Genomic DNA, 13,510 nt, shown 5'->3' with positions numbered 1-13,510 from the left:
TTAACGGCTGTGCCAAGGATGGTGATTTTCTGCTCCTCGTAAAACCTCTCATCAGAATTACGAAAACGACTTTCTCTTGTTCCTCCCTTCTACTAAAAGCTTTTTTTTTTTTTTTTAACTTTAATTGGAAATTTCTGAAGGGCATCCAAGAAGAGAAGAAAGGTAAAAATTGTAATCAGAAGTAAACAAAAAGGCAATCGCTTCAAAATCCCTACCTATTATGCTTTTTGCAAGGAAAACTACATCAACACACTTGTAAGCTGGTAAAATGAAACAAAGGTGTTCCTGGTGATGTTTTCTAGTTTGGTTCCCACTTAATACAAATTGTATCAACAGGGTCAGGGTTGCCTCTGTTGAGATCTTTTGTTTGACCCCATGAAATCTGAGCCAGAGCTTAACCTACTTGGATCCCAGCCGTAAAAAGATTCGAGCAAATGCATATCTCCCCTTAATTGAAATCGATGGGCCTACACATCAGAATAAGGTTCAACAGATGTGCATCATGTTTGCAGGACCATAGACTATTACAATAAACTGAAAAAAATATATGTAATTTCAGTGTTGCTTTCAGCCTAAACCAACAGTTGGAAGACATATTTATTATTTAGTTCCTTGAGAATTTAGTTCCCAGCAACGTCAAATTGTGATCATACTTATTTATAGCTGTATTGGCGTCAGATGACCAAAAAAGAAATTAGTCACATCTACTCTGTAAAATCTGCTGCGCTGGACACACACAGGCACCACAGCACCACCACTGCCACCCTGTAATCACACCTGGTGTTTTAGGGCAGAATGTGCCAAATTAATTAAGTGGGCCAGACTCCCAGCTTGCATTTTTGTGGTGGAAGTGGTCACTAGGCTTCAAAAGCTACGTCTGTACTCCTGTATCTCACCATCAGTTCACCTTTTTTTTTTTAAATACTTTTTCCTGTGCTTTTTTGATGTGAAGCCTTTCAGCTATAAGTCCATTTCTGTTGCTTGCTGGGTTTGAGTAGTTCTGATGGAACACGCAGAGGCCCCAAATAAAATTGGGTGTAAAGAAAATACTTCCTTTTTAGACCTAGCAGTAAAGAAAAATGTAACAGTTTTTTTCAGCCAGATCTTGAAAGAAAGGGGGCATGCTCCAGCTCCAGCAAGGTCACCGGTGGCTGGTGGCATGACCAGAGGGACTGCACAGCACACACTGGGTAGGAGAGGTGCCCCAGAGAGCTGCCCAGGGCACATGGCCACACCAAACTGCCCCCTGTGCTACCTGAGCATAAACTATCTTTCAGGTTGTTTGGCCTGCTTGGAGCCTCCCCCGTGACTGATTCAGCTGGTGGGAGTTACTGCTGCTAAAGATTTAAAGGACAAAATCCAGAGAGGTCTGTTATAGAATAGAATAGCATCAGCACAGAGGGCTGTGCTCTGCTCTTCAAAAGCTTTTTTTTTATGTTAGGAACAACTCTACTGCAGTGTTTTTCTCACATTCCCATAAAGCACAAGGTTTGCCCCAGGTTTTTTATACACCTGTATTAACACTGGATGAGGGCTTCTTCCCTTTATGTATTAGGTAGGCCAATAAATGGAGGCCACTTAGCTGGCTCCTGCACAACCAGCTGAACTTGCCTTGTATTTCATACGGCCTTTGTACCTCTGCAAAATGCATGAAAGAAAAATGGCAGCTTCTTATATGCAGTTTACATGGTAATATACAACTAAAACAAAGACGAAATAGATCCAGAATAATTGTTTAAACAAAGAGGAGCTTGTGCTGACACAATTAACTTGAAGACACTGAGGAGGATTATTTAACTGCTAAGAGACTAACCTGTTCTCAGATGAGCTGACAAAGCACTGAAGACCTTCCAGGAATATCCACCTAGGACCACTGCAACCCTCTACTGCAGCCCTTGTACTTACTGGCTTTGAATAGTTTTGTTGGACGTGTAGATTGAGGCTCCTGGTCAGTACAATAAACAATAAAAATAAATAATAATAAAAACATAAAGAGGTTAATTTTAGGTCCCTTTATGGTAAACAAAAGCACGTGGTTAAGTTTAAGCATGTCAGAAACCTGAACAGTATTTGCAGGACTGGAATCTTACTTTTACTTTCCCATTTCCCAAATGTCTTTCAAGGAGTACAGCAGCTGAACTCAGACAAGGTAGGATAGGGGCTTCCTGGTCTTGTGCCTCTGTTTCCAGACATTCCCTTTCTGCAGACAGTTTTTGCTCATCTAGAAAGGGATGTTTTTGTATTAGTGCTAAAATTCCTGTCTTTTCTAACTCAGAAGTGCTGGAAGCCTATTGCGCTGGAGCCTATTGTCTCTGCCAGCTGGGGAATGTACTGTCTCGTGCTCTCAAGGAGTAACAAACGTCTTGCTGCCCTTGCTGAGCAGCCAGCACTGAGGGGCGAGTGCTCTTCCCCGTTTCCTGTCAATAGAGACAGATCTGCCATCTTGTGTCCAACGCAGGGCCAAGGAGAGGCCTGCACATTCAGAGACTACACTGAGGGTAAGAGGCAGATAAATAATGGAATATTGCTATCTTCATCCTCAAGACAAGCATAAAACAAATTCTGTGAGGATAACTGCCTTTAAAACCTTGCTAAAAAAGGCACTTCCTAAAAGCTTTAAACACTGGTTCAACTGAACCCCATTTTGATGCCTTCTTTGCAACTCTTCCTCCCTAAAGTTGTCTGTCTCCAGGTCTCCTGAGCTATGCCCAAGACATCTCCCCCCTGTTCTGACTGTTTTCTTATCTCTATTCATGTGTAGCACTAGTAAAATGAGAGTGCAATAACTAATAGTACACCTAACCAATTTTCGTCTGTGTTTTAGCTTGTATGTTTTCAATTATTTTAAAAAATCTAATTTACCTAGAAAATCTTCAAACTCTTGTCACATCAACTGGCAGGAGAAACTGGGCTGCATTCAAACCGCACCGTGACAAAGGGGCTATCTGAATTTGAAGGATAGCCTGCTTGGCCAGGAGTTTGCCAAACTGTCCTGGTTCTTGCAGCATCTGAACAGTGTGTGTAAGTATTGTGCAGTGGGCACTATCACAACCTGGAAAACAATGAGAAACATAAAAAGGTAGGGAAGTATTAGGCAGGCCCAATGATCATGAATTCATCTCCGTCAGAGTACAAGTATTAGCTACCACGTTGACTAGTTACGGAAACAGTTTTCTTGGAAACCATCCGCACTGGCTCCATTTCTTCTCTGCTTTGCCATCCATTTAGTCTTTTATATCTCTGCAAGGCCATTTTAAGATGCTAATGGAACGGTTGTGCAGCCCTTACTCCATGCAGATTAAGATGATCATCAGAAGCAAGATACTGAGGGTCTAGGTTCACACAGGCCTGGCTCTAGCTTACCATGGCAGGCCAGACAAGGAGTGTGGTGTCTTGCTGGGATACTATACAGATCACTCACATCCTGGAAGTCACGATAACCTGATGAAATTCCCAAGGTCTGTCCAAGTTCTTCAATGATACAGACAGTTTGAAGCTTTTTGTTTCCATAGACTGCCTCATCTGTAAAGTTTTCTGGGGCAAATCTTTGTCTCAGTTTAATTTCAAATGGGATCAGGTGCTGAGTTTGAGAAAGTTATGAGTATGGTGTTCCTATGTATCACATAGCTGTCTTCAGGCTGCAAGGCATCAATAAAGAAGAAATAGGCACTAACTACTGCAGCCTAAGAAAACTACTTAAAAAGGGACAGTGGGTCATGAAAGTAATGATTCGGACTGTCCTTTACAGCAAGGCTGATAAGTAGGAAGGGAGGTTGTCACTGACAGAAATACCAGAGTTTGATACTTAACTGAATCAGGTTCTGCACTGACATCTTTCCATTTTCAGTTATGTTGAATATTTGATAACCTTGCTGGTAAAAGTTAGGGGTGAAAATATTTTTAGTCAGACCCCTATGCAAATGTCTGATCTTGTCAGCTGTCTTTGATGCTGACCCAGAAGCTCAGTTTTAGGGAGACTAACAAAATCAAAGACAAGGAGGGAGAAATGCATGCAAGTTTCACGCAACAAAGCAAACAAAACCTCAGTCTTTAATTCTTTTCCTCTTGAGATTCAGTAGTAACCTGGAAAGGCAGGAGGATTCAAAAGTAAATGTTGCCTGCCTGAAATGGCTTGACTGCAAGGACTGGGTTGGCCCCTGTCTGCGGGGGCTCAGCACCTCCTGTGAATTGCCTTGCTGCATGCAGTGGTGGCCACCTGCACAGAAACGTGACCCAGAGAAGCTCACTGCGTAACATGGTAATACAGTAATTCCAGACAGGATAGGAGAGGATGGGAGAGCACCAAATCTCCAGACTCAGAGCCATGTGGCACAGGTCCTAGCCCAAGAAACCATCAATTTCAGTTATGTTGGGCCAAGAGCTGCATTCCCAGATAAACGATGGATGTCCTTAATTGCTGCCTGAAGGAATTCTGGAGGATTTCCAAGTCCTACAACCTCCTGAGAAATTTGTTTGCATTTTCTCCTGTATGTAAATGGACAAGACAGTGATCCAGCGAAACCCAAGTGCTTGTGATTACAGCAGTTGTCCTTTGATTCCCCATCTGGTGAGCAGGAAGTGTCTTCAAAGATCAAACACCAGCCTGAGGACACATTCAAGATTTTTGTTCTCAGAGAAGTTGCTACCCAGAAATGAAGGGAAAGGAAAATAATACCTGCACATTGTGCTCACAGAGCAGACAGATAACCTCACACATCGCTGTGATGCCATAGCCTCGTGTTTCATCTCATCTCTTTCTTCTTCAAGTTCCCAACAAGACAGTAACGTGTCTTGCCTAAGATCTAAGTACTCATCTCATCGCTACTGGTTCATGTCCATCTGTTTTTAACACTTCGGTTCTTTTTGGTCAAAACTTCAGCTCTCCTCCTGCTTGTCTTCTGGCGCACAACTCCACCACCTCCAAGCACCATGTCTATTCGTGCGCACACTCCAAGCTGTCAGGACCCTCTCCTCCACACAGCCTTTAGCCCAAAGGCCTGCATCATGCAACTCTTCACAGCATTTGTGCCAGCAGTCACTGTATCTTCAGCATCGGTGGCTGCTGAAGGCAGCACTGCCTGGGCCCAGGAGCGTTGCTGTCGGTGCCTGGTCAGGATGCAGCAGGAAACGTCTGGCATCCACTCCACGACCATCTGCTAAAACCAGGCCTCCTCTGGCAGCAGTCCAACACAAAGTAAATAGAGTTTCACAGCCAGATTTCAAACTACAAAATAACTGAGAAATATGGCTCGCTGCTCCCAGTTTTCAAATTCAAGACATGGAAGCCCCTAGAAGCAAAAATCTTGTATGGATCCTAAGACCTTGGTTGCCAAATGGGTTCATCACAGTAAACAACAGGGAGAGAGTGTACTGATGTAGCCATTTTGCTCGGCTAATTAGTTCAATTTACGCATTTGCTAATATTTAAGATGGTTTCTTTCTCAAGATCAGTGATGGAGAAAAATTAAATTGTCAAACTGGAGAATTAAGCTTGCAATACATGTTTGGGAAACTGTACAGACAGAAGAGTTCTGAATGTTGCTACTGTATGGTATTTTTCATGGCATAAGAGAGAGAGAAGGACTCAATGAAGTGTGAATGATTTTTTAAAAGAACAGATTGCCATGTATTTTAAAATAGGTCAAGTTTTTGGCCTAGTTTTGTTGAGGGTGCCCCTTAAAGCAACAGGGTTTAATATCCATGATAGTGCCATTGCATTTTTGTTTTTAGCTATGTCTGTGTATAACTGTAGTCTTAAGGCAGAAATGTTCAAGCGGAAGAATACAATGGCAAAGACTGCGTATCTCAAGCAACATTTCTGAACAAGTTACTCTGAACAGTAAAATCCCAGTGGTGGCCACATTTTATCCTTAATGTGTAATGTTAATCTGAAACAAGCAGCTAAGAAAAAACAAACTATAAATGAAGGCGATGACCAATAAAGCCAACACCCACACACCTGACTCCTGTCAAACTTGACCTATTAACTCCCTGGAGTCCTGGGAGTACCACTACTTGCTTTCCATCTTTAAATTGATTAAATCAATTGATTATTTTTATTTAAGTAGAAACAGAAATGCAATAATGGCACTTAGATTGAGGATGCACAAGATAGTACTTAAATGAACAAAGTATGGCTACATATGTTGAAAGAAGGTGGATTACAATGGTCAGTTGTCAAAGCAATGTGTACATTTAGAGTCTAAAAATGGGCATTCAAGATGTTTAAAAAGGTAGGAAATTCTGCATGCAACGTTAATTAATGTAGAATAAATACCATTTGTCTTCTACGTATGTAGCAGTCTGGTACCTATATTTATGGATGCACCTTTGCTCTGAGAATATAGGTACAATGCACGCACATGTAATGGCATTACATAGACTTAATTACTCAACGTAATACTCACAGCAGTAATTGAAGTTGGCTTTAGCGCAGCCATATGGAGTAAGACATGACATGAGTAGGATTTTCTCCATCCCAGAGCTCTGGAAAAAGACCAAGTACAAATCAAGACTGGTTGTGCTTGGGAAGTACACAGACAGGACTTGTCACTCTACCTACTCTCCCCTGAGGCAGAGGTGGGAGCTCAGTGCATCGTTATTAAGATAGAGGTTCTTCACCCCACTGGGTTGATCCATAAGGGATAGTGCCCTTCAGGCACAATCCATCTAGAATGTACCTTCTTGTGGTGAAACGCTGCACTGACCCAATGCACAGCAGTAATAAACACTAGTTGGCTCACGGTGTTGTACAGTAATAAACATACTGAAGAGCTTGTCACTGCATGCTTCAGGGAAGAAGTACTATCTGGAACAACAAGGTCTACACATACGCTTGGTATACAAATCTTTTGCAAGCTGTGGACTTCATTATGAAAACTGTTCATGATTCCAGTTAAGCTGTGATTAAAGGTAAGGCAAAAGCTTCCCAAGCATTCATCACACTATAATTTGGAAAGACTTTAATCATAGAATCATAGAACCATTTAGGTTCAAGATCTTTAAGTCCAACCATTAGCCTGACCTACTAAGTCTCAATGCTAAACCATGTCACTTAGTGCCATGTCCACACACCTCTTAAACATCTCCACTTTCCTAGGCAGACTGTTCCAACACTTGATTACCCTCTCTGTGAACAATTCTTCTTGATCTAAAACTCCCTTGGCACAACTTGTGACCACTTCCTCATGTCCTATCACTTAACAATGAAGACTGTTTTGAGAATACCTTTGCTTTAAGGATAGTCGTTGTAGTCACCGCTATGGACTAGAACCTTTGTTTTGTACCTGATCCTAATCTGCATCCTCTGCAGATGAACCAGTGTGAACTGCTACACATGTGGCTTTCTGTGAATGGTTTGTGCCACAAAAAGGCACATGAAGAAGAAAGAGGATATTTCTCTTTGCAGAATACCACACAGTGCAGGGAAAGTCATTCAGAGAGCTCCCAGGGATACTGATTTGTGAACAGTTCTTTTTCACATGTGAACTCCCACTACTTCCTGCAAGACAAGAATATTGTGGACACAGATCCGGGTTGAGTTTTCGCACTGATGATTCCTTCCAACACTGCTCATAGATCAAAATCACTTTCACTACATAATAGACGACAAATTCTTCCAATAGTAACTCTATTAACTTTCTGTCTGCTACAATCTAAATAATTAGCAGAGATGCTAGGCAGATTTGTGCTGCCTGTGGTAAGTAGCAACAAAACGTTAGTAACTCTGCAATGATCCCATCTCTAATAGCTGACAAAGTCTCATTTTGCAAATAATCCCACTGAAAAGTCTTCCTCAGCATAAATTAAAAATGCAGTATTACTCAGTGAGGACTTGAGGACTAATAATCTGAATCAAGTTGGGAAAAAACAGTCATGTTATCTGCTTGGATTGAATGTGTTTATAAACTTCACAGGGAGTTCTCCTCACCAGCATAGAGCTCAATGGAGCATGCACATTATTTTTTCTTATCAGGGTGCAATGTAAGAAATGAGAGACTGTTTAATTCTGTTTATGACATTATACAGAGGTCTAGATTCTTAATGCCTTCACCTACTTTTGCAGAAAGTTCACACTATGTGATCCTGAAGTCAGCAACACATCCAGATTTCAGGTGGAAGAAAACTCTGAGTAGAATACCTGTTATAGGGAACACACAGGATAATTACACTGCATGCTGATGTAAAATGACTGGCTCATCTACCTGAAGGACAGGATCGTATTCTGTTGGACTAAAATAATCTTCTGTGGGATTGGAGACAAGAAAATTGAAAAGAAAATGTTGCTCATAATTCATCTGGCTGAACTCACACTTACCCATCCTCGGCAATGGGTTTAGCTCAGAGTCAAAATCAAGGTATCAGAAAGGTACCACTGAGATGGGGATGAAGCCAGATAGCTTTTGAGGGAGCCCAGTCCATGAGCAGATAATTTGTGAATGGAGGTGGGAGGGGAGGCATGGGCTCCCATGTCAGATGAGTGTGGCAGTGAATGAGTCAGCAGCGGTGGTCACAGACTTCTCGGTACTCACAATCTTTGTGGTCGTAACCAATGTGTTTGGGTTGGATCCTCAACCTAGCAAAAAAATCAATAGCAAATCAGTTTAGATAGGAGAAGAATGGCATCCTTTATCAAGATGCTTTATCAATGTCTTAACAGTTTATTGCCAAAACTTCTAATTAGTTTAACAGTTACAATGTCACTGCTCTTACAAATCAATACCACATACAGCCAAGAAACAGCCGTTCTCAGACTCTCAGGCTTCTAACATTTCTCTAACAATTCAAAAGAAAAATAGACCAAAGTATAAACATCAATATGAGAGAGGACTTCATGTCCTCTGTTATTTTTAAAGTGAACCCAAGAGACGGCTGATATATTTAAATAGCTTTTTAATTAACGTTATGTGTGAAATTATAGAAATTCAGATAAAAGCTCCCAGTTTACAACTGATATAATTTGAGCATAGGAGCAAAGTGTGGGGATTAAAGTGGATAAAATCATGGATTTTACTCTTTGGGATAGCACTCAGAGATTTTCAGCAGTTTTAATCTGAATAAGCTCTACGGGAGCAGCTCAGTTTACAAACCAGTGCATTTCAGATCTGGGTGTTTTATTACCACCACCATTACAAACAAAAAGGAGAAAATAAATAAATCAGGTCACCTTGCTAACTTCATTTTCCTGCGGCAGATCATTTTCTTTCCTTTAGGAAGTAAGGAATAGAGATCTCTTTCAACATCAGTAAGACAGGGATCAGGGGCAGCTTTCCCTCTGCTCTTCGTTTTCACTTTAACCTGCAGAATGAGTTGATCACATTCTGTTAATTAAAATTTCCCATGTTAGGCAGCTTTGTTTGGTTGAGGTTTGTTTACTTCTGCTTTCAGGTTTTAACAAAGTCCTCTCCCTAAATTCTGGCAGAACTCAAGCTGAGGAATCCAACCGTTTAAGCCAAGTTTAAGATACTGCCATTTACACAGTCCTGTGAGGGCCAGATAGCTAAATGTGATATCAGCCCAGGACCGATCCTTTTCTCAGATACAGGCTGTGTTTTATCCACATTCAGGAGGTAGGTTGGCCAGAAATAATGTCTAGTCCTTTTATTAACATAGCAGGCACCCAACTTAGAGCTGTGCCTATTTAGGCTTCTAAAAACAGTTTGCACTGAATATGCCCTCTGGCTTCCTGGCAAGGCTGCTCCCATACCAGTAACTTGATCTATGCACTCATGGTCACCATAACACCAGCCAAGCACATGGAAATAAGAGCATCTTTAGAAAATACCTCAATGGGTTAAAACAGCAGGGCACAGCTACCAAAGCGATGTTTGAGATTCCTCACTCTGCAATGCAGGGAGAGGGGCTTGGTACCTTCTGGCTGTTTGCAACTTGATGAGAAAATGGATGATTGTGCAATTGGCAACTTCTTGCACAAAAAATCTTTCCAGAATTACAGCAACTGACTAGTTTGACTTTGAGTTGCTTTATTCTTCCGGCACTGAGGTAGGGGAGGGGGCAGAACGGTATCAGTTCAGCTGAAGGCACGCAGAGCAGTTAACTAGATGCTACAGGCCCAAATTCTGCCCTATTTGTGCTTCTGCAGCTTACAGCGTATGATATAGTGGCACAACCATCTCTGAGGACAAACACCATCAAAGCAGAGATACAGAGCTTCGTTACTACCAATCTGTTAAAAAGGAAACAAAATACTGTAAAAGGCTTGGTAGATAGGTAGAAAATATGATGTTTTAAATTTTGTTCACAATGTACTTAATCTCAAATGTCATATGCAGACAGAAAATAGTGATGTGACATTTAAACATACCAGATCCACCCCACTATCAGATATTTTCTTTTTTTTTGTTCTAAACTTTTTTTTTTTGAAGGATTGCTTGAACAGAAAGTTTTATACTCATAGTATTTAGTCACTATTTGTAGAAAAACATTGCTCTGCTATACAAATTCCCTCCCTTTAGTTCTGAAAGCATAGGCAAGTTAAAGAATAATCATAGGTTAGTCATAAAAACAATATGTCAATATTTACAAGATGTTCTTTCATGTCTTGGTCTTTCTTTGCTAGTCTGATGCTTCAACTTAGTCCAGTATGCATCATCAAGCTCTGGATCTAATAACTTGGGAAGATGATATTTTAAGATGCATTTGCGTTAGCACGTGAAAATCTAAATGGAGTAAGAAAAAGTGTCCTTAGCATGGTTCAAAGTAATTGCTGAAAGAGGGATCAGGATATAATAGGGTAGAAAAAAAAAACCCTATGTGTAGCAACAAGAAGGCCTGTGGGTACATCTGCAACTTCCTTAGACTCTGATTGTAAAATTTAAGATCGTTTTGAATTTCTGTTCAAATAAAGATGCAGTTATGACATAAGAATATCAGAGCTATTTTTAAATCTGGTCATCTATGGTTTTGACACCACTTTTTAGGGGTCTAAGGAAATTATTTTCAGGAAAGAATTGGGGCTTGAAAACTCCCAACCACTGTTTCAACTGGGACAACAACTGGTGTCCCAGGCACTGTCAGGAAGAAAGAGCAGTTTAAGAGCTATCGGGTTGCTTTTTCATCTTACTGGCTTTACAGTTCCATAGTTCTGACTTACTGGGGATGCAACTTGGATATCGATAGATATTTGAGCATAAATATTTCTCTCACCAGAAGTTGGGGCTTTCTCTTTAGCGCAACAGGAGAAGTCCCACTGCTTTACCAGGGGCAGCAGATGGGTGAGGCGAGTGAATGGTCTGTTAGTTTCTTTTTCGTTGCAAGTACGTAAGCACTGCTGCATCTGAAACCCAATTACTATAGCATTTACTGCAAAGAATAACTCACAGCAAGTATGAAACCAAAAGTATTGCCACATATATGCGGTGTATTTCTCTCTTTCTCTCTCTCTTTTTTTTTTTTTTTGCCATAGTTTTGGCAAACCTGAAGTCTGGGGACTAAGCAAAGTATTGTATCTTCAACAGCTTTATCACAAGCGATTACATGAGCATCCTCTCTCTCTTTTCACATTTAAAACCCCTTTTAAGATTTTTAAAGTTTTTAGGACTGGCAATATTGTATGGTCAGAGAAGGTATCTGAAACACAGCACAATGGTTTCAGGAGGAGCGTACCTGAATTCACCCAGTGAACTTGCATCTGAATCCTCCAGCCTGGGGAGCAATAGTATGACTCAGGGCATCCCAAATCTCACAAAGGGTTCCATTTAGTTTGCTTTTTTTGAATTTCTCAGACACTTATGGACAATCTTAGCATCAAAGTATGGCCAGGTGCGCACAAGCCGCTTCCCAAAAGATCTGTCCTTAAGGTTAATAATGTACTTTTCACATTTACAACAGAATTGCTAGGCACAGCACACTGCATGCACTGCCCTGTCCTGCTGTTTGCCTCAGTTCAGATGCTCTCCTCTGGTAAAAACAGCAGCGTTAAAATTTTCTCCACAGTGCACTTCCCTCCCCAAAATCTCCCACATAAGTAAGCATTCTTACTCCTGCAGCTCCACCAATGCTAGCAAGTGTGGGAGGTCTGGCATTTTTGGTACAAGCGTATTTGGACTCTCAACAATGTCTGCTCTGCTCCCTTGAATACATTTGCAATTAATCAGAGGAACCTACTACAAAGGGTGGTCTACTGCGAAAGGTATCCAGTGCACTTGGACTTCAATATACCCTTATTTCATTCAGATAATGATGCTTTCCCTCCTCCTGGACTCCCTTGTTTCCTAGGAACTGCTGAATGAGAAAAAGTAGAAGTTCTGTCTGAGGAAACTGAAAACAATAAAAGCTCTCCAATCTGTTTATTGAAAGTGCTATTAAAGAGCCAGGCTCTGTATTATTATATTGTAAAATATAGTGTAGCAAAACATTATTAAAATTGAAGCAGTTGAGTTCATTTTCAAATAGATGATCTGTGGAGATGAACATTCTTCAGATTACCTGCACTACTACAGGGAAGGAACATTTTACATTGATTTTCGCATAAACATTGTATGATCTTATATAGTATGTAGTCAAATAGCTGGAATCCATTAAAACCATGCTCCAGCTGTGCAATCACAGTCCTCACAAAGATACTTTTTTTTTTTTTTTTTTAATGTGGTTAATGCCAGGAAGAATCCACAGCTTCAATTATGAGATCATCAAAATATGTTGTTTATTGCAGAAAAAAGCATTTGCGGCAATTTAAAATATCCAGTCAACACCACGCTGCTAAATCTAGATAATAGAAATCCTGGAAAAATTTGAGCTAACTCTGTCTGGATTATAGCTGTGGGATTATCTGAATGCTAAATTACTGTATATGTTTTACTCACAAACATGAGCACAGACAGTATAGGAAGATGGATGACTATGCAGATCACAATAAAATCCATCCCAAGAGACTTTTTAATACACTAGGTAAACAACCCCTCTCAATTTATCAAGCACACTGGATTGAATTAATGCTGTCATTTACTTTGCTGTTGCTGTGTAGAGGAATATGGTTTAACTTGAACAGCTCCTTTAGCAGCAGAAAAATAACAAAGGTTTTCTCTGTGCATTCTTCATAACACACAGTGCAGAAATATTGACCTCTGCATTTGTATAACTGAATTAAAGAAAATACAACTGTAGTTTAGTGCATAATTAGAAAACCAAATTATACGCAATATTTAGAGAAAAAATCAACTCTGTCTGTCTTATTAAACCTTTCCCTCCCCTCCCCCGTTGTTTACACACCAGAATTTCTGGCTTTCTAAGGACATACAGTGAATGAACCTGGATTGACCTGACACATAGCCTCTCTCAAAATTTCCCCTTGAATGATTCACAGATGTGTGAGCTGCGACCAAAAAAAGCAGAGAGAAAAAGTGCAGGGTACTGCACAGGCTGAGTGAATTTGAAAGAGGTGATATTGTCTGAATGTGCCATGCCTGAGTCTCTTTTACTGCAAGTGCACCGCTAGGGATTACAAATACACATTCCTTTGGTTGCCAGTTTAGCTCAGTTTGACAACTGC

General features: G+C 40.6%; 1 protein-coding gene across 1 annotated transcript in view; it reads left to right on the top strand.

Annotated features, from left to right (window-relative positions):
• Positions 1-13,510, top strand: part of TEX9 (testis expressed 9) — a 49,912-nt gene that overhangs the window by 1,224 nt on the left and 35,178 nt on the right. The gene's annotated exons all lie outside the window — the stretch shown is intronic.

This window comes from Anas acuta, chromosome 12 (assembly GCF_963932015.1).
Source record: "Anas acuta chromosome 12, bAnaAcu1.1, whole genome shotgun sequence".
Lineage (NCBI taxonomy): Eukaryota > Metazoa > Chordata > Aves > Anseriformes > Anatidae > Anas > Anas acuta.
The sequence above is the reverse complement of the archived record's forward strand: the minus strand, read 5'-3'. Positions and strand labels throughout refer to the sequence as shown.